The following is a 22,818-nucleotide window of genomic DNA, read 5'->3' on the forward strand; positions in this document are numbered from 1 at the left end:
AACGAGGTATGAAAACGGCTCAGAGCAGTGCTGAAATTCTTTTCGCTGTAGATAATTTGCAGTGCAGACAGACACCATATGGGATTGTATTCGTGGGGCAATAACCCCAACACAGCTACAGCAGAAAATGTGACAGTAAATTCTTGCTGTTTCATGTTCTGACGTTGTGTGTAACATGAAGATCAGAAAAAATACTTTGCCTCAATTTAAAAACCGTGCTTAGAAGACCCTCGAGGTCAACACACAACCGCAGAAAAGAGCTCGACGCAGGAGGCTGCTCTCAGCGTGCTAATCCCACAACTTTCCAGAAGCTTTTTTTTTTCAGCTCGGTTGAGTAGACTTTTGGCTGTTAGGTCCCCTATTACTGTAGAGGTATAGGCACAATCAGCTTTTCCATGTGGTGGACATTCCAGGCCACATCTGCTTTCAATATCGCCACGTCCAGCTGTTTCAGACCTATAGGCTACCAGTCTTTTTCCCAGTCAGTCCACTGAAGCTATAAATGTAAATGGCATCAACATTGTACAAATCCATGCAGTACTATTACTAGTCATATTGTTGATGCATGTACAGGGACCATACCTAGTCAGATTAATGGGAAAATTAGGGTTAGGGTTAACCCAAGCACAAGATTAAGGCTTAAAGATTTTCGTTACACATCCGAAACCACCAGGTTGAAATATGACTGTAGACAACAGAGAATCAAGGATTAATTTAATTGCTGTTGTTTACACATTTCATAACACCATAACCACATTTATTATTGAAGTGGCATCCAGAGGATTGTCATTTGCTTGTAGATGTTAAGAGAAATTACAGCTCTCTGTGGAAGGAAGTGAACATACATCTTAGTGAGACATCTGCTTTCGACGTACAATTTAAATCAAAAGAAACAACCATGTCTTTGCTTGTCTAGCCACAGCTGTGTGATGAACCTCACATCCCTTAAATGTGTTATTTCCTTCATCTCTTATGTATTTAGACACGTGCACTACAACCAGACTGGGACAGAGTTGTGAGAAACTGATAAAAATCTGCATCAGATATCAGCCGCTACCGCCTGGCCTCTGTCCAAAATTAAACTAGTCGGAGACGAGACAAGATGATGTACAGTGTACCCAGATTTATTTACGATCGGTGTAAACTCAAAAATGTGTTTTGTTTATTGTTACTGTAATTACTTAATTTGGATGTTTGACTTCACTGTACAGAATGATGCATGTGCAGAGTTTGACACAGTTCTAACATTCTTCGGCAGAAGAGGGAAAGTTTGTCTGTGCTTACATTAGCAATGTTTGGGACTGTCTTATCCACTGCATGGGAGACGACAAGTTTCCATTGAAAAGCTCAGGGAGGATTTTTCTTCTCATCAGAGGTGTGTTGCAATTTATGTAGTCACCATCTTAGAAGCCTTCTTCCTTGTAAGTCTCCAAAATACTATCCCGATAAAGCATAAATCTACCTTTTGTGTCACTTGTCCCAGTTTGTATTCAAGCGTGATATGGGTTAATTGTTGCTTCTTGTGGCCTTTGCTGGAAGGATACACCTACTATGAATGACTGTTCTCACTAATCGTCAAATACAAGTGGGTGTTTTCTGCCCTCTGGCTACAGGGGACAGTAATGGGGCCGGAGGGCTATGCTCACCTTGAATCTGAGACTTATCTGTATGAGCAGCTGACTAGCTTGGCAGCCAGTCCTGGTCCAAAAACTGACATATAATTACGCTTTACGTTTATATGGTGGACTTGTTGCCATACAGTTGCCTAGTTACACATCCAGCAGATACGGAGCAATATTAGCATTCAGTCATGTTCATTGTCCTTTTAGCTCTGATTTTGGTCTCCATCAACTCTTAAGGGGAAATATCTGGCTCTTTAGCTGTTACATAAATGCTCCATTACCAGTTGGTCTCTAGCTATGTCTGTGTGCTGTTTGATGCAGAGCAGACAGGTAGTACAGTGGGTTTTTAGAACTTTTGTTTAATGAAAACAGCTGCCTGCCACTATGAGAGCTGTGAGAGTGAGGCATTAAAACAAAAAAGTTGTGGCCAGAAAGCCAAAACAATGAGCTGAAAGATGGTGTAAAATATTTCTCTGTGTGTTTGTCACTATAGCTTTCACATTATACCAACCATTGTTAAACCATTGTTGTTGATTATAGCCAATTTCAACCTTGTAAAAATAGCATATTCCTAATGAGAGGGAAATAAATAAACTTTTTTTTGGAACAAACATATCAGACAATTTATTTATTTTATGGGCCAAACAAGTCTGGCAGGCATCTTTCATAGTTTACTTGCTGTGTGTTGGTTTCTCAGCAGGAATCTCAGTGGAATTCAGTCATTTTCTGATGAATTTCCATGTTAAGATTTCTCTATAAGAGTTTCTTCCAGATAGTTAAGAAATGAATGTGATGCAGAACATGTCAGTTTAAAGCATTAAAAGGTGTCTTTAACACATCAGATCAGTGTACCAGAGTCTTGTTTCAGTCTCTCATCAGCAGCCTTCTGGCAGAACCCCAGAGGAACATCTCTGATGATTCATCACACACTAAATAAGCCAGCTGTTGCTGAAGATAAAGATAAACACCATAATCACAAATGCTATTTTCAGCACCCAATCCATAAAATGTCCCGCAAGTTCAGTAAGGGGCACACAATACACTCAAAAATAAAATAAAATGCCCCATTTGCCTCTTTTACCCTACCCTTCACCTAATTATGTTTCTCCTGGCTGGTTGATGTGTACCTTCATGTAATGTGTCTTTAACTCTGTCCATTACCACCTTTATCTTTGTACTGGCTGTCAAGCAACTATTCCCTTCCCTCATCAACCCAAAATAGTCTTTTGCCATCAACTTGCCATCACATACTTGAGGGTTCATGTGGTGATAGAGTCTGGACTCGTTTGACCCTGGTTCTCATCTGGACCTTGGAACTGTGTCAAGCTGCCCTGGAGGGGAGCTGGTCAGGCTGGAAAGATCCTTTCCTGGGGTGCTGCAGAGGGACTGCAGCCAATTGTTCTTTAGCAGTTTATTTGTCTTTTCCCAAGCAATCTTTTACACATTCCTCGACTTTCCCCAATGCCTTTCCCATGTTTGTTGCATTTTATAGTTTAAGATAAGACTAATTATGACATTTTCCTGCCTGCTGGACAAATGGCTGATATTAATCATCTGGTGGTCAAACTAAATCTCACAAATCTCAGTCCAGGGACTCGAGTTTTGATTTACAGTAGTAGACAAGTTCTGCAAGTATACATCCAACTGCTTAAGTCAATAATGCCTTGATCTGCATCCAGCACAGCCTCCCCAAAGTTGAACTGTTTTACAGATGAGGAGCACAATGCTGTTTCTCAGCAGATAAATTTACCCCCTGAAGCAGTGTCAGCATTTTTAAGGTGACAGCTGATGCTCAGAGGTCAAGTTGTCTTGTGTGTTTAAACCGTCCCGTTCAATCAAAGGGGTCAGTCTCCTCACTGATCCCTCAGGCCAGAAGCATGCTGCAGCTTCCACTGGTCAGTGCAGATGGTGAAGAGTCACTCTATGGAAATTATTGTATTACATCCAAGAGGCAAACATAATAAGTTTTTAAAAATCAAATTAACACTACATATTTGTCAAATCTCTTTTTAAATCAAACTTGAGCTTGCATGAATGTCAGAACTCACCCAGTCAGGTGGACAATAGATTTACATTTTCCACTGGAAAGGCGTTTCAAAATAAAACACAACTATAAAGAACTGTAAAACTGCTGCAGTGTCAGCAGTTTAAAAGCTGAATTCCAGATAAAGAGTGCTCCAATTGGGGAGGGAATTTCCAGCTTGGAAACTACTTGTTTCTGACTTGTCAAATTGCTTGTAAATGTAACAAGATGTACCCCATCACCATTTTCTTGTTCCTCTGTCAGTTCCTGCAGTACACAGATAAAAACTGCTTCCATATTGAAACATCTTTAACCAGGAGAAGACGTACATAACAGAGTGAGAAGTGTAAAGTAAAATGATATATAAGAGGTATACAGCGTGCCTGGCAATAATAATGGAAAATGACTGAGTGAGGTTAACACTTCCTTATGCCACGACCAAGGTATTTGCTAAATTATACGTTTTCAGGCATTCTTTCAATTGATGCCCCAGATATGCCATCCAAGCTCTTGTCATGTAGCTTTAAAAAGTTGCCATAAGTCTCTCACTCCAACATACTGTCATAAATATTTTCCACGTTTCCATTTATGTGCATTCCTACAAACCAAACACAGGCTGTAGGTAGAACCTTTCACATTTTTCACACTTCACTGCCCATTCTCATTCCTAGGTCGTAGAATACAGATCCTGTGTTCAGTTAGTTGCAATTTGAAACTTCACCGCTAGATGCCACTAAATCCTGCACATTGGTCCTTTAAAAAATAATAAATAAACCAAAGGGCCCATGTTCATTGTACTGAAGAAATATGTCACCTAGTACGGCACGACAACTGCACAAGAACAAAGGAGTAAGATAAATCAGGCTTTGACTACTCAGGTTTTGGTCTTTTCATGCATTTTTGACAATAAGAAAAAAATAATTTCTCCAGTCATATCCTTTAAACAAAGATGTACTCTCAGGCTGAAGTCTGTACAGTCTGTCCCATCATTTCTGTCAGCACAATATAGTCTTTCTAGGACTGTTTGTAATCCATCATTTTGTGATTGCTATCCTGAGTGGCACTTAAGCAGGAACTTGTCCAGCTATTATTTACCGTCATCAAAACTGGAATGTCCATATGTTCCTACATTGGAAAATTTAAGGACTGAAGCCACATAAAATCACATCCCCATATTTCTGCAATTGCATAAAAATATCACTCACTCTTGACCACAATCCCTCAATGGGCTAAAAACAATATTATGATGGAAACTGAGAAATACTGCCCTGTCTAAATTTGAGACTTCAAAGCTATGAATTTTAAGATGACATTTTTCCAGTTATACTCACTCGAGGGTCTTTTTCGTCACAGATTATAACACAGCTCAATTTCTTTGTAAATAGCCATGCATTTCAAACCATTTTCTAACGGCAGTCAAGTTGATACTGCTTTATTTCTACAGATAGCTGGCTCAGAATATTTGCTAAAGTAGACCTCGTCAAACTCATCTACAATCCGGTAAGCAAATTCAAGTATCACACATCTGTCGGATGTGTTGCTTGAGGTTGGAAGAAACCTGGTCAGAAAGTGGAGTTGGACCAGGGTAAAAGAGTAGTTCTTGTCTGAGAGGGCATACCAACAGATGTTTATGTGATTCATATGCTGATCAGGGATGTGAAGAACATTTATTTGTCCTTCATAAATGTCTGCAGTGTGATGCCTTCATCAGGCGTCTGTGCGGCTGGATAGCTGACATTCCTGACTGTCTCTTCAGATCCAGGATCGGTCAGAAATGATCTGCACACACAGCACACACACAACGCTACTCTCCATAGGAAGACCAAAAGGCTATCTGTGTTAAGGTCCATTTTATTTATGAAGTCTCCTCTCTTCTGACCTTCTAATTTTTTTTTTTCTAATTTCCTTGTCTGGAAAACTTTTTTTTTATTGTTTTTAAACTAATAAGCAGCGTTGGGTGTGTAACATGTCACAGTAACACATTACAGTAATGTCTGTAACTCTGTCATGTAAAGCATTGCTGTTCCTAAATCAGTTATCACATTACGGTTATTAATCAAACAAATATACTTGCATTACATAGGTTCTTCAATTATCTGCTTAATTTGCAGAAAGACAAAAATCAAACTGTCCTTTTAATGCATTGACTTGCAGTGACATTGAATGTTTGAAGTTTTGTGTCAGAGATGGAGGTCCTGAACTGTTCCCCTACAACATCCATGGAATTAAACACACTGTCTAGTATAGCAGAAACTCCCACTGAGGTATTACACTGCTTTAGTGATAAATCCATTAAATAAGCTGGACTAGTCTAAAGTCATATTTTGGTGAGCAAGCGACTCAAGTGACTTTATCTGGGTGAGTTTGTCCTGTTAAATGCAGTTCACAAGTAGTGTGTTATATTACAGGGAGTAACTGAATAAAGTAATGTGTACCACATTGCTTTGTTTCAGTAATGACCTCAACACTGGTAACAAGTTCTTGAGAACCACTCAGTTGTACACTCATGTCAACAAAATTTAACCATTCACAGGGTCTACTTGCATGCTTCCACTGGTACATCTCTACAGTTTGACTGCTATGATGACAAAGCTCTGTTATATCTGCCCATAACACCTAACTACAGACAAATGTAAAGAAGAATTTTGTAAATTATAGCAGGTAGCAGATGAAAAATATAGTCAGTTTAAGCATTGATAAGTATGGTAAAACTGAATTTTAATCCTATTTCTATTGACTGAAAATATTTCCAAGCTCTGTATTTAAACATATATTAATTTATGCAGATGACACAATCTTGTATGCATGTGCCTCTTCTCTAACTCAATCTACTGTATATCTAGATTACATTCTGCCTTGAGATTTGTCTGCATAACCTCAGACTTATACGAAATGGTGAGACTACATGTGTTTATTCTCAAGAGCATAGCTTTAAAAATATAATTTATGCCTTTTTAGTGCTTCTTTCTTAGAATAGCTCACCAGGTAGAGCTTGCTGCAGAAGCCATGGGTTCGAATCCAACCTGTGGCCCTTTGCTTCATGTCATCCCTTCTCTCTCTATCTCATTTTCTGTCTGTCTTTCCTGTCCTATCTGATGAAGGGAAAAAGCCTAAAAAAATAAAAATAAAACTAAAAAATGAAAATACAGGCAGGCAAGATTACAGAAAAAGATACTGGTAAACAGGTAAATAGGCTGGCAAGGTAACACAATGGCCTGTACCCTTAACAATCTGACTAATTATCAAGACCAAAAGCCTGCTAAATATACGTACTCAAAGCCTGGGATGTGTTTGTTCACCAGCTGGAGGTGAACCTGACCAGCTCAACCTCCATGGTGGGCCAGTCACACTGGGAGTCCTCACATGTTATCTACACCCATCAGACAGCCATTCACGCAGAGGGTCTGTCAAGCGTGCATTTTCTACAACACAACCTGAGACAGACTGCATGCTGTATGACCACTCAACAAAGAGGTGAGACAGATATGTGTATTCCCTTTTACAATGAGGGAAACTGCATTACACAGAGTTGACTCAGTGAAAGTTTGCTACAAAGGACCAGTTGGCGTCAAGTCTGCGAGAATACTCAGTGTGTTACTCAGACCACAGCTGCTGAAATTGATCTTCACTCTCCAATCCAAGTGTTTAGAAGCATGTTAGGTTAAAAACAAAACAAAGAAAATATATAGAAATTGTTATTATAAACATAATTATAATGATTATAACATTTACTATAACTGTATAGAATTGCTATCATATCAATGTCATACTATAAATGATTGTATACTAGTAGTGTCAGTAATACTGTTATAATACTACTTTCATCAACTTTATTGACTAGTTAACAGTTTAAACAACATTTTACAATTGGTTGTTGTGAATCCTCACCTTCAGTACCTCCCAACTCTGACCCTGCAACTTAAAACACCACAGCAGACTCACACCACACACACTGCACACACTCCTTGTGGTTGTGGTTGTTTGTGTTGCTGAGGTGTACAGTAGCAGCGATCCTGTTCAGACAACAGAGGCTGCGGCGCTGGCTGGGACACATGAGAGCCCCTGAGGAGGAAAATGGGATTCTAATAAATCCTTCAGCTGGGGGAGAGTGAGCTCTATAAAAACTGCCCTCCATTAAAAACACTCAGCTGTCATGGCTTGTCTTTGTACTCAACACTATGAGTGATTACAGTGTCAACCTTTTTACTGCTGGTGCTTTTCTAAGAGCAAAAGTGAGTGAGGTAATTTAAGTTGGTATTTGTTTAGGCACTACAAATGCACAGTTTTGGCTAAAAGAACGATTATATAATGCCATGTGATACCATCAGGGAATTAAGTCTTATTTTTTGTCATATGCAGTAAAACATTTGTATGTGAAGGGATTTAGAGACATGCACGTAAAATTAAACTTTTTAGCCATGCTAGTGGCATGGATGGCAATGTCAGCCTGTTGGAGGGTCGGTTGGTGCACCGCTTTGGTCCAGACTGAAAAAAATCAACAACTACTGCGTGGATTGCCACCAAATCTTTTCACAAAAAAGTCATGGTTCCCAGAAGATGAATCCTACTGATTTCAGTGATCCCCTGACTTTTCCTCTAGTACCACCATGAGGTTCATACTGGATTGTTAATATGCTCCGCTCAGTATTGGCCTTATAAGGTCATACACATATCAACAAGTGTTAATAGTGCCCAGATAACTCTGAATGAAGTCTTTCTAACTCAGAATATGTTCCCCATTCTAAAGTGACCTCTTGCTTATAACTCATATGCTCAGTATGGCCCAAAGTCAGAAGACTTTGAACTATTAAACTTTTATTCAATTTGAATAGAAATCTTCAAATATATATATATATATACTTATCACAGTTTAAGTTTAAGGCTCAGTTATGAGCAAGAGCTTACTTTAGAATGTGGAACACAAGACTTAATTTAGAGTTATGGACACTATTAACACGTGTAGTTTGTTGTTTTGTTACATAAGAATAGACCATATTATTAAGGAAAAACTGAGTATTCTTGTGGTACTACCACCATACTGAGCAAAGCATATTCAGATTGTAATTCACAACTTCCTTACATACTATTAATCATCAGTAATAGGAGGTTATTAAGAGAAAACTCTCTAAACCCTAGGTAATATAATTAATTGTCTTGTAGCTATAGAATGTGGTCATGCAAAATAAGGCATTAATACGTGCTTTATAATAGCTAATAAATGCTACTAATATGCATGCTAATTTCTAACGAACAAATATTTATTGGTAAATATTTGTACTTTAATATACAGTGTCACCAAATGAATTTATTTTGCTGCAAAATGTCATACTGCTGTGACCAGCAGGCCTTTACTCTGTTGCCAGGTTTGCTACGAAAAAGCTGCAGACTAATGAACTGTGAGTGATATGATGTTTGTTTGGAAAAAGCAACGAGTGGAACATGTATACACCATTAAGCAAACTTGTCTTGTCTCGAGGCATGATAGAGACAACATTGTAGAGGCTGCTGACAAAGCTCTAAGTAATCATTTTGATGCTTCAAACACTAGGGGCCTGATTTTTGTTTTAGGCAGGAGCAGGAGCAGGAGCAGGATTTAGAGCTTAAGCTGTTTTGGGTTTCCAAACACTTCAAATGTCAATGTCAGCTTTTGAAGTGCTGAGATCAAATTACAACATCACAACCCTTAATCCATGAAAGGAGATGTCCTCTTCCTCTCTTCTCTTTGGTGATGTTTCCTGAGAATATATTCCTGCTCTTGTGCTGATTGTCATCTCTTTGTGTCCTGTTGTCCATTTTCTGAATTGCTGTGTCAGTAGTTTGTCATAGTCATCACATAAAGCCACAAGATAATGAGCGTCAGTGGCAGGGAAGTAACCACACAGTCCCATCCAACCTCTGGTCTTAGTTTTCTTAATGGACATTTTAAAGTTCACATTCATTTAGGATATAGTTTACTGATTTGTTGTAGCTGTGGTAACCCATTAATTCATCACTTTCACATTCCCCAGTGGCACTCAAATGGTCAGTTTTAATTAGGTTTCTGGGCTACATCAGCCAAGACAGCAAACTTTAAACATAAAATATTGTGAAAAGTCGTAATGCGATTACAGTAATTTATGGAAACTAATTGGGCTCTGTTTTCATTATTTGGATTACTGTTATTATGGCTTAATTTGTCATGATACATTGACTTCTTGATGTCTGCATAACTTGGTCACTGGGCTTATGTGTCAGGGCCCAGAGGTGAGCTTGGAGGCTTTATTATGTTAGCTGCATTGACTATGAAGTATAAATGTTTCTTCAGGGATCAATCATGAAGTACATAATCCTTTTTATTATTTTTAACATTTGCATTGCATCTTCTGGCCTGTTTCCACACAATGTGTTTACATCATTTCAGTTCATAATCGGGGTCCAGTGAAAAAAATGAGGCACGCATAAATGACACAATTACTTTTTTATTCATTCAGGAAACACTCTATTAAGGCTAATTGCAATCTTTAAAAAACAATATCAATCATGCATTCTTATCCCTAGACACTGTAGAATTGGAAACCAATTCATGAAAATTGAATAACATGGGAACACTGGATTTTTCTGCAGGGCATCCGAGCCCTACCAGCAGCTTTTCTTGGCTGACTTTCTGCCTCCTGATGAGGTCTGGAAAACATATATCCCTGCAAGGGGCTCCAGTAGATGCTGCTGCTCATTGCTGTGGCCCAGCAGGCAGCGCACCCCTGTATTATGCCTTCCAATGGGAGCACCACCGGAAAGTGTCAGTCACAAGACTTTGGCATCTGCAATGTGAGGGAAGCAAAATACTTAGCTTCTGTTTCCCTGACACAGCACATTGCCAAGGGCACATGCCCACTGTGCAGGAGCCCCGGAGGAGTATCACACACAATGCAGAGTGTAGGGAAATGGTAGCTGGACATGAATAAATTTGGCACCATTGGAGAAACTGTTCTGTGTCATGTCATATCCAAAGTCTCATCTATCAGCAGCCTCAGTTGGCTTGTGCCACATCCTCCTTTCCTTGCCTCCTTTCAGAAGATGACAAAATACCCTCACTGGGCCAATACTCACAGGCCCATCTGTCCGTACACACAACATTTTGGTACCATTGCATGATAGGAGTGTCAGCTCATAGTTTCCTTTAGCCACACAGAGCCTGGTACCACATATCTCTGACTTATCCTGGAGCTCTGATGTTGGTTCTGGTGCGTAGTGTGGAAAGCCTTTTGATATGAGTATCAAAATTAAGCAGACATTTCAGAGGAAGTATCCCAAATAAGTGACATGGGAGTTGAGATGTTTCCTGGCACACTTCTTGTCCAATCAGTGCTGTCTGAGTAAAGTTGTCAGGGAAACAAAAGGGCTTTAGTACAGGAGTGCAGCGTGGGGCAATCTCTGATTGATCCACCAGTTCATCTTCATCAGCATTTAGAGGGGTTTGATGAAAGAGGCTTTGACCTTTCTGCTGATTTGGAACATTACTCATCCTTTGCTATTTCTTGAAGCTCTAGATGGAGTTTTCTCTCCAATTATTCTGTCTGGAATCATCTGCTAAAAAAATTTCGCTTTAGCCTTTTGGAAATGGATTTCGTAGATGAAACTGCACCAAGAGCCTGAGCTACAGTTTAGAATAAAACTCACTGGTAGAGAGGTCCTTTACAGAGACAGAAAACATTATATATTTGCTAACAGCGATCTGACATGGGCCATAAACCAAAGAGGTACACTAACGTATGTTGTAGCTAATACACACTGTAGCTGAATAAGCCCAAATAATGACTTAGAATAAGCCTTTAAAACCAGAAGTACGTCAGGGGACAAATGCAGGAATGCGTAGCATGTGTTTTTGTTTAGTAGCTCTATCTGTTACCTTTCACCAAAACAAAAAACATAGGGATTACACTGATTCCTGTACTGCTTCACAGCTACATTCGATGTCAGGATGTAATGGAATAAGTGCACATGCAACTTTCAGATGTGTTCATTGACTTTAAAGTGGATTCATGTTTATATTGTACAAGCAGCCAAAGCTGCCAATTGGAAAAAGTTGCATGCAGCTGTCTGGTGACTGGTCATAGTGTTTCACCATATGCAGAACAAATCACACTGCTAAATACGTTTACTAGGATTTGCTGTTGGCAGTTCATCAGAGATTATCTGATCCAAGCTGAGATCTTTGCTGATAAATTGTCTTAAGGAAAAATAACCTTTTTCACATTGCAAGTAAAGGAAAGTGTGTAATGGTTACACAATGTGTAGAAGCAGTAACTTTCTATAAACTGTACTTTTTTATGTAGTATCAAAAGCTGCAACAGCACTGCAGGGATAAAACTATTTCTAATTTGGTGAATAGGCCTGCACTTCTTTTTTCAACAGGGAAAGCCTCTTTGTGCAGAGGCATCCAGATGGACACCCACCCTCACTTCAAACTCCAAACAGCCATGCAAAAACATGGAGTCTCCATTTGGTCCCCAGAGGCATAGTTTGAGCGTGCTTCAGCTTTACCGTAAATGCTCAGACATGACAGCAAGAGTTATAACTCCAACAGTGGAGGGAACCTCCGATTTGTGGGGCCTGGAAAGAACAAGCAGGAAGGGGGTAAAGGGGTTCCCGGCACTCTTTAAGGTTGATGACCTAATATTTCATCCCCTTTTTCTGAGAAATGACCATCTTTTTTGTCAGACAGGGGAAAAGCCCAGAAAATATGTTGGGAATTCCTCAGATTCTTTCTTGTTCTATAACTCTGGTAGGGTGTACACTGTACAGCATGTTCTTCTCTTCTCTTCTCTTTTCATAGCACACTTGGGTGTCACAATCAATATTGACTGATTATTGGGGAAATTTAGCACACATGTTGCAAACACATGGAGTGAGAATTAACCACCTCTAAACCTATACACAAGTAAAATGACTCTTTATGCAAACATTTATGTCATTAAAAAAGAAATGCCTTGTAGTTATAAATAGAAGTAAGTAAGAAGAAGAAGTCTTTTGAAAATATTAAATAAAATTGTCTTTAGAGTATCGCAGTCGGATACTGTCGATATATGTCTGAGGTGTTGTGGGACTGCCAAAATAGAGAAACAATATCGTCTTTTATTTTAAAAAGAAATATATTAAGCTGTGTTATTTAGTGCATGATGTGCATAAATTATAGCTGCGAGCCTTCTAGTGAACATCTGCATGTGCTGGCGTGTCCCACATTACGAATGACTGGAAATGATGCACGGTCCCTCTGAGACTTGCAAAAAATGGTTGTACTTTGGGATTAATCTGTTTTCACAACATGTTTGTTGCCCAGATTGCAGCCAGTACACAGGTCATCTCTGTGGCCTGATGTATGACAACTACACCTACAATTCATGCTTATGATGTACTTTTATGGACATGCTGTTGAGATCAGTGAAAGAACAGCAATCCAATGAGATGCATCACCGGGAAAAGTCATACAATTTCATGGTCACAGGTAGCACCAGTTGTTTGTGCCGGGAATCTCATAAAGTATTTAGCCGGCTGAAGGGAATTATTGTTTCCCAGGATTTCAAATAAAAGCCATGATAAATATTTTGGCAATGTCAGCCAGTAGGGCACTACAGAAGGAAATCTGTTAAACAGCTTCAAAGAAATATTATTATACATTCTCCATACCTGTCTGAAACTTTGTATAAAAGGAACTCAAAGATGAACAGCATGCTACACCTTATTTTTCATTTAAACATGACTGATTACCCAATATTCATGGGTCAGCTCTGTATTTATTGCACTGTTGTATTTTAAACACAGTGTGTTGGTTCACTGATGTTGAACCACAAGGAAAATAATCAGACGGGTCTGTTTTAGTGCACTCCTGAGCAACCAAGACAACAAAAAGCTAAGCTCGTGCCCCAGGCTGCTGTTGAACCGGACTCATGCCTGTATGAGTTATTGTATGTGAGCTGTTCAACAACAGTTGTACCTAGCATTACAGTAAATCACCCACATGTTGACTTGGGCTTTTATAATAATGCTGTAATGTTGATTGTAACAATGTGAGATGTATTAGGGCCGTCATTTACTTAATCCATTTGGCTCAGCAGTTGGTGTGGTGTTTGAGTCATGTTAAATTGCCTGCAATGCCTGCAAAGTATTTCTTTCTCATCAGAGTTGTAAGGTAAAACAAACTAAACCACACTGGGCTTACAGTACCAAACTAAACCTTTCAAAGAGCTGTAATAACTTAGCTTAATGTATATGTCCTGCCTATGGATGAGAACCTTCAGCTTCAGAGAACCTTCAACAACCCCCTGCAGCCTCAGCTGCAGGAAGAGCACTGAGGGAAGTGAACTGATAGATTTTCAAGATGTAGGGACTACAAACAGTAGTCAGCAATCCCTGTAAGTACTCTCCAAGCTGTAAGAGGCCCTCGCAGAGCCGAATGGTAACAGATTCAATTGGGGAAAAAAAGCCAAGACAATATCTGTGTTTGGGTACATTCTTAGGCAGCATTCCCAGACACCGACAGTGGCTTCAGTGAGGCTCGGAGGCTGTACTGGCTTTGCCAAGTTTATTCAAAATACAGGGACAATTCAAAGTTTGTCCAAGTAGGGGATTGACGGAAACAAAGTAAGTGGAATAGATGAAATAGATAGAAGTAAGAACATATTTTGATCGAGCAATCTCCAGTGAAGGTACTGACAGTAACCCATTTGTATATGATGTGTGCATCCATGCCACATGGCAGAAGAAAGCTTTTTGAGTTAAAGTTGGTGTCTTTTATACTTTTCCTGTGAGAGTTGGCAAACATCTTGCTACTGACTGGAAGAAGCAGCACAAGCGGCAGTAAATAAAAACGTCTTTATCAAGCACAAAGGAGATAATAAAAGAAACTGCTGCCATTAATTAGCTTCCTCCCTGTGACCCTGACAGACTCTGTTGATAAGTCTCCAGGAGAAGCGCAGTGGAATGGCTTTAGATTGCACACTCCCCAGAACACAGTGGACACTTACTCTACACAGCCAACTGTTTTGAATCAGCGGTAAATACTGCATGGTACATTTACCGACCTTAAAAGTGAAGCCAAATAGGAAAAAAGTAAATGCCTCAGAGTGCATGCAATCAATCTTTACATGAGAATGTCTGGACGGGGACTACGTGTAGACAAACAAGGAAGGTTTGTATTATGTCTGTGATGGTAATTCCATACACTCAAATCCTAACCATCCTCCACTAATCTAATCAGGTAGTGCAGTGCGAGACAAACTTTATCATGTTCAGTATGAGATGGGAATTCCAGGACAACTCATGCAGAAGTGGATAACCTATACCTTAAGGCAAATCTGTGCAATAAAGCTACCTGAAAATATTAAAATCCCACCTGGTTCTACTCAGCATAAACATCTGTAAGAATGTCAGGAATTCTAAAGATAGGGCAGCTTTTACCTGATTTTGCATCATAAAAAGGATTTAAATCAGTGGCCAGTATACACAAACAATCTTTATCTGCAGTGTGACTCATGCAGAGCAACACAGAAACTGTCAGGAAAGACAGATGAAAAATATATGCTCTTGAGCAGCATAGTAAAACTTTTTTTTCCTGTTATCTCCAAAGTAGGTCAGTCATGTGCCGTGGATCGTAAAAAGGAACGTGAGTGACACGTTTACTTCCAGAGTCCCCCAGTGCACTGCGAGGTGAAGGAGATTCATATCCCAAACCTTCATCTCTCTGATGTTCTCACCTAAAGAATGTTAATCTGATACATGAGCAATGATGTTTTCCAAGCATGTTCACCACTTGATTTTCACACCCTGTTATCTCCAAGCACATGAGCACGTCTTAACACCTGGGGTGAAAAGTGTCACAGGAATGTAACATGTAACAAAAGCTGCAATGATGCATATTTTTGTATTATGAATTAAAAAATGATTAATGTGAAGGGGGCGGCTTGCAGTGAACACACAGATAATATATATATCACTTGACTCTGCAGTTACACTCAGCTCTACGCAGCACATTTAGCACATTTAAGCTCATTGTATTAGTTTTATGGTCATTTACTATTTTGATTAATTCTCACCTCTTTTAACACCATTTCCTGGAGCAGCTGCCAGCTGTTTTGAGCAAAAAAGCTCTAAAACACACTGTATGCCATCTGCCCAGCACCAAACCAGACTGACAAAGTTAGCAAATAGCTTGTGAAGAAAGCATAGCATTTAGCATCTAAAAAGCCAGATATTTTTCTCTGGAGTTGGTGGAGACCAAAAGAGAGCTAAAAGGAGAGTGAATGTAGCACTGTAGGGGAAATACAACTCCAAAATGACGTTGTGTAAGTGAGCTGAACTGTTTGCTACCAAGTTCACCATATTAGCTGTTTGCAAACAGGTGATAAAAATGTTGTGTTTACAGCTTGTTGCCCTGTCTCTTAATTAGCCCAAAAAAAAGGAAGCAAAAAAGGTTTTAAGTAGATTTAAATGAATTTTATTTGTTAAATAATCTTATTTATATATTCATGCTATGATGTTTACAATGACCAACACAAGACTCATTGTTTTTTCTGGGTTCCCCCAGCCTATAAAAATATTCAAGAATGTTGACTTGCACACTTAAATACATTGTTTACTTACATTGTACCCTATTTGGTATTTTTGGAAACTGGGGACTCCACTCCACAAGAATTTTAAAAAAAGTTCTGGTTTGAACAAAGTTTGTCTGCACTCCATGACTTCGCCTTGACTGACACATCATTTTTTCCTTGGGGCGGAAGAAGTAAGGATTTTTTCTTCTCTGGAACAGTTCATGGGTCACTCTTTAGTTTAGCTTAGTTTGCGTAAGCTCAGCGCTCCTGTAAAGAGCCAAACAAAAAGCTCTGGAGGTGTTTAAAAGAAACACTCCCTGTGGGCTCATATCTAACTCCATTAAGTTATTTTGACAGAATTAGACCATGTGCATCATCACAGAGCTATGATGTCATGGGAAAGATGCAAAAGTGGTATACTGTACCGACTGTGGAGTGCTGAGTTTGAAGCAGATCAGCAGGGGGAGCTTTGGCCTCACCTCGCTGCCATCACTGGAGGTTGTTTCACTATGAGTTTAATATCCTTCAGGGTCGACATGGCGAGAGCACACTTCCTAAAATCGGTGTGGAATTTTAATAGAAGGCCAAGAAAAGCAGGGTCGTATAGCAAACTGAACTGTAAGTCTGTGCATGTGTGTGGGAGGATGAAATAGTGCCATTACCTTTTAGTTTGTTCTGTACAGCCCAATGCAGAGTATCACCAGTGAGCTATTTTCTTTATGAAGCTACTATTTCCTACTAAGGAATTGTGGGAGAGATGGGCTCTGATGGTGCTCTCTTAGAAAGGTGTGCCTGGGGTCTTTTGAAACAAACTCAATACTTATTCACAATTCTCAGACGTCCTTCCAGAAAAAGAACAAAAATGTCTTCATTTTCAGTGAAATCTTGAGTTTTGTAATAGAACCGGATGTCCTCTAAAGAGCTGATGATTTCGGCTGAAAGAATCTCTGGAGCCAAACTGCACATACTGTACTGAGCACCAGAAAGTAACATGATGACTTGCAAGTGAATATTTCCACATTTGCATCAGAATATTTGATGCTTGACAGGAAATTAAATGTTACATCACCAGCTGTCTGGGACTGATTGTTCATGTCTCTCCCCAATGAAATAAGAAGCAAGGCATTGAACTTTTATCGATATAAAACCTGGAGCTACTCCACTTGTACTTGGGGATGGGGCGTTTCCACCCAAAGACATTTCGATGCACACGAAAACCACTTTGTGAGCTTTAAAGGTCCAGTGTGTAACAATTAGGAGGATCTATTGGCAGACATGGAATATAATATTCATAGGTATTCATTAATGTGTCAAGAATTGTGTTTTTCTTATCTTAGAATGAGCCTTTTATAAAGATGCCATGGGGACCTTCTACGGAGGCCATGTGGAAGCGACATGTTTCTACAGTAGAATGTAACGGACAAACCAAACACTGGCTCTAGGTGGGGCCTTTTGCGGCCCCGTAGTTTCTCCTTCGCACTTTATAACGGGAGGGTGATGTGAGGGAGTTTCAATCTGCAACCACACTGCTAGATGCCACTAAATTCTACACATTGGTCCTTTAGGAAATAGTTAAACATTTTTGTTTTCTTGCTGAGTTAGATGAACATATTGATGCCACACTCATATCTGCACATTTATACAAATCTACAGCCTGGACACAGTTAGCTTAGGTTAGCATAAAGACTGTAAACCTGCTGTTTTCAAAGAAAAGGCTATGATAAACCTACTGTACACTATGCCAGACAAAGTTAGAAACTAGTCAGTGAAAGTTGGTAACCAGCTAGCTAGTCAAAGTTAGCAATTAGCTAATAAGCAATTAGTGAATATAATGGAGCATTTTTCCACTTAACAGGCAGATATCTTTTTGAGGAGCTGGAAAACAGAGCTTAAAGGATAGTGAATATTGGACATACATCTGTCTGGTGGTCAGAAACACTACTGCTAATGTTGCTCCACGGCTGCTGGATGTGTAAATTGTTGGCAATTGTTTGCTAACACATTAGCCATACACTCTCACCAATTAATGGTTTTATGACTATATCCACAAAGTTTTCCTAAATAATCTCTGACAATACAGCTTCTTCAGGTTTTCTGAAGCTCCAATTTTTTCATACTTTTGTCTTTAAGTCGACTTTTCCTTGAAAATTAAGTCGTAAGAGTATTTGTCAAACCATTTAAATACACTTTCCAAAAAGTCATTATTCAATTGTGTGGCCATCAGGAACTCCAGTGTGTAGAGCCTTAGTTCTTTCACAAACAAAACACTATAGTTTTCTTCTTCTAGTCGAGTGGCGTGCAGTCTGTCAGCTCATTAGTCAAAGGTGTGCATTTAGCAGGAGAAAAGTCACAGAACAGCAGCGAGCATTTACCGCCATCACTCACCAAACTCAGAGCCCTCTGTGCTTATACAACTGGCATGCAAGGAGCACCATGGATGACTTGGTGTCAGTCTGTAAACAAGAGAAGACAAGCTTTCAGAGTGTCCGTCCAACATAATCAGACTCTGACATCACTTGCCGGAATCGAAAAGACTCACTGCAACCAATTAATCATTTCCTTCCATGCATAAATCCAAGGATCAGCTAGCTGAATGCCACTGCAAGATGACCCATTTCTTCTCTGGTCCTTTGCAGTGTTTAGCAAAACAGATTCCCTAAGACTGAAATCAATTTGTTCATATGAAGCTAAACACAAAACATGATTGTTTAATGGTGCCATCAATAAGTGCAAAGCATTGGAAAAGATACAGGAAGATTGTATTTTATCACAGAACAGGTTCTTATAATGCTGTTTCACAGAACATTATTTTTGCCAAGCTACGCCAGCTCCAAAGCCACCAGTAATATCCATATTTCCCTCTTTTATCCGTCCGAGGCCAAGCATGTATTACAATCAATGATTTACAATGGTCAACGGCTCCAAGTCATTTTAGTGTTCTGGCATGTGCCAAAGACTAAACAGCTGAAAGAATAAAAAAAATTTGTTTAGTTCTGGCTACACACAACTTTCAGTTCCTTTCATAAATTATATCTTTTGATTCCCAAATTTCCTTGGAAGAACATTCAGCCAGTTTATATACGATGGTTAGTTACTGTTATTAAAATATGTTGCACACAAAGTTCAATATAAACTTGACCAGACAGGGTCATTGTCAGTGCTTTAACATGGATCAACAATTGTTCCTTAAATAAAATATCATCAGTGATCACTGATGACCATTTTGGTGACTCATGTTGTTCTGTGTATGACTAGTAGCATCTTACTCACTCTTTCCATTTTTATTCTCGAGTCTTTGTAATTTATTTCCCCCTTAAATCACGACTTAGACGCGCTTGCTCCCTTGGGGCATGTTTTGTGACAGATAAAGTGAAGGATGATGTGTTCCAGCAAGGCCCGCTTGCCAAGTAAAAGTTGTCAATACACGCTAGTCTTTCTTACACACCTTTCCTTTGGAATAAACGTGTTATTCTGCTGTAAAAAAAAAAAAAAAAAAAAACTACAGCTGCAGGGGACAATGGACCTTAAATGTTTGTTGACTTAGTCATTGCGTATGATGGTTAATTTCAAGATAAAGTTCTAACCTGTTGATACTCATTTGCTGCGTCATGCGTTACTTAACATTAATCCTATAAAATGCACATCCTCAGATGTTATTCCAGATCAGTGTGCTGTTTCCATGCTTTGATAACAATGGAAAAAACCCAGATTGGCTTGATTCACTCAAGGTGAATAATAATGTTTTTAACAGACCACAAAATACCACAGATGTATCATTTAGACAATGCTTGATAACTACATAAAAAAAGTTCATTCTTACCACTTTTATCTAATTCCTTAAGCACTTAATTGCACAATCACCGGGTCTCCTCCATCTGACACACACACACACACACACACACACACACACACACACACACACACACGTGTTGATATCATCACCAGAATGCCTGTGATCTTTAAAGATAATCCCTTCTTATAATTATTATAGCCATATTTAGGTGGATGTCTAATAATTTACGATTGGTTCAACCAAGTCAAAGTAAAATATGTTTAAATGCAGTGTGGTAATACCATTTAATTTTATCTGATCTTTTCACCTGCCTGCTCAGACGCATGCCGTTAGTTATTACTTTTCCAATGTATAAGGTGTAGCTCTCTCTTTGTTAGTAAGGTTGCTTGTGTTGACAGATTTCTTTCTTCGTTGGTATCCTGATTGTCTGCTCCATTCATTGTTTGACTGTTGACTTCGTAGCTGTTGCCAGCTTTAAGCCTGCTTGACCACTGACTTATTTTAATAGTCCACATTATAGAAACAGTGCTTGAGGACTATATTTTTGACTGTATACCCAATGATCTCACGTCTAAAGTCTCTCAAATTGGTTAGTTGTTGTTTTCATCCTGTGCTAAGCTACACTAACTGACTGTAGCATAATATGTACGATGCAGATGTATGTCGACATAACTTTATTTCTGCAGGCCTGTTATATTTGTCTGTGCAGCCATGGCAGCTATTGCTACCCATGCTAACCATATTATAAACTAACTACAGTGGCTTGTTTCAAGTGGTTTTGTTAGTGTTTAAATGAACATAAATCTCTGAACAGACTTTGCTGATAGTCAGTGTTTATTAAAGCAGACTATCATACGGAACATGATATAATATAAAGGTTCAAACCATACCCACTAGGGTTTGAACCTTTATATTATATCATGTTCCGTATGATAGTCTGTGTCCTACTATACTGCAAAATAGAATGTCGACCTATTTGTACAAATATTGTACAAATGTTAAACATATTCTGTAACATGGCTCATCTAGTAAGGTAAGACGGACTAAAATATATAAGGTAATTATTTAGTATCAGAGCCCATGCAGAAAAGAGCAGAGAAATTATGCAATTAAAATCTCCCACCCGCTGACCCCTGTAAATAAGCTCCCCCAGTTGGAAAGAAACACTGGATAATACACGCAGAGTAAACACTTCTATCTATGTATGAGCTGTCTTCTCTGTAGTTTTGGCTCACTTTAACTGGTATTCATCGCATCTTGGCAAGTTCCTTCGCCTCCAACACAGTCTTGTCAGTTACACCTCCCACGCTGTGAGCTCACGGTCACGCCCAAAACGATGTGCGCAGTCACACCTGCCTATGATGTCTCCAAAAGTCTTTCCCATGAAACCAGAGGCTCTTAGCCCCCCTTGATCCCACTTTACAGCCTTAAAGCCATTTTTCAGTTCAATCAAAGTTTGACCAGTGAAGCATCACCACTGCCTTATCACTTCCTGTAGGCCTATGCTTCACCAAGGTAATCCTATTTGTCACAGAGATCATAAAACATCAGAGTTCCTGTGGTATGTGCACTGGCTGAAGAACAGGTATCCAGATGTTGTGTTCCATCACAATCAGGGTTCCATATATCTAACCTATTTTTAGACAGTCCCGCTATTTTAGAGTGTAAGTCATCACAGCATGTAGGCATCTCTGTGGTTCTCTGTTTTTCCAGAAGGCTTTTATCTCTGTCACACACTCACTCTCTTTCCTCAGCTTTCCTCTGTAGCCACAAGTCTGCATGCTGGCGTTATTCACAGAGTTAGAAAACAGTAAAAAAAAAAAAAAAAAAAAAAAGCCAAATGTTTTCTTTGGTCAGGGGTGAAGTGGAACATGTCTGTCATGATGATGCTGTGTTTACTTGGTGGTGGTCTGGAAAGGAAGAGAGAGACAGAGATAAGAGATCATAGGTTGAATGGTCAGTTAGCCATAAACCTTAACCTTCATCTGTGTGGTCATCATGTCATGATTTCGAAGGAATCGGTGTAAATATTGGAGTTCATAAGAATTTCAAAATGCTGTTAAATATAGACTCGTAATGATAAAATGGTGTGGGCAGTGGTGGAAAGTTACCCAGAGCTACTGTGTTTTGTAGTGTTTGAATATTTTCATATTCTACTACTTTATATTTCTACTTTACTACATTTTAGGGAAACCTTTTGATATTACGCTACTACATTGATTTATACATTAGATTATATATAGTTTTTTTGGGTTTTTTTTACAAGTTAGGATTTTAAATGTAGAATAAAACACATTGTTAAAGAATAAACTATGGTTCCAAATCTTTTAGCTTGTGGTCCATTACAATAATCAGAGTGTAGTTGCGGCCTCATGTCATATTTTAGGTGTCTGTATGTTGTTAGCAGTTACACCAAAGAAACATTTCCCATCTTAACTTCTCAGATTGTTTAATTTAAATAAATGTTCAAGGTCCAATTATTTACATTAAGAGTAAAAGAAAATATGAAAATATGATTAGACTTTTGATTGATTAGGATTTTTACTTCTTGTAGGCTATATTTTCTACAATTCTTCTGGTACTGTTACTTATGTAAAGTATCTGACAAATGCTTCTACAGTGGATATGGAATATAAAATCTGTCTAAACAAATAAACTAATAATAAAATATAAATATTTAATACATTTGAATTCACTGAGCAGACCATTTAAACAGTATTTTTTTGGGGGGGGACATTTTCTATTATCTTTCTTAATACATTAATACATATGGATTATATTGATTAGATGTTATATTTTTAGATTTAAAAAAAA

The sequence above is a fragment of the Dicentrarchus labrax genome, unplaced genomic scaffold, assembly GCF_905237075.1.
Source record: "Dicentrarchus labrax unplaced genomic scaffold, dlabrax2021, whole genome shotgun sequence".
In the NCBI taxonomy this organism is placed as follows: domain Eukaryota; kingdom Metazoa; phylum Chordata; class Actinopteri; family Moronidae; genus Dicentrarchus; species Dicentrarchus labrax.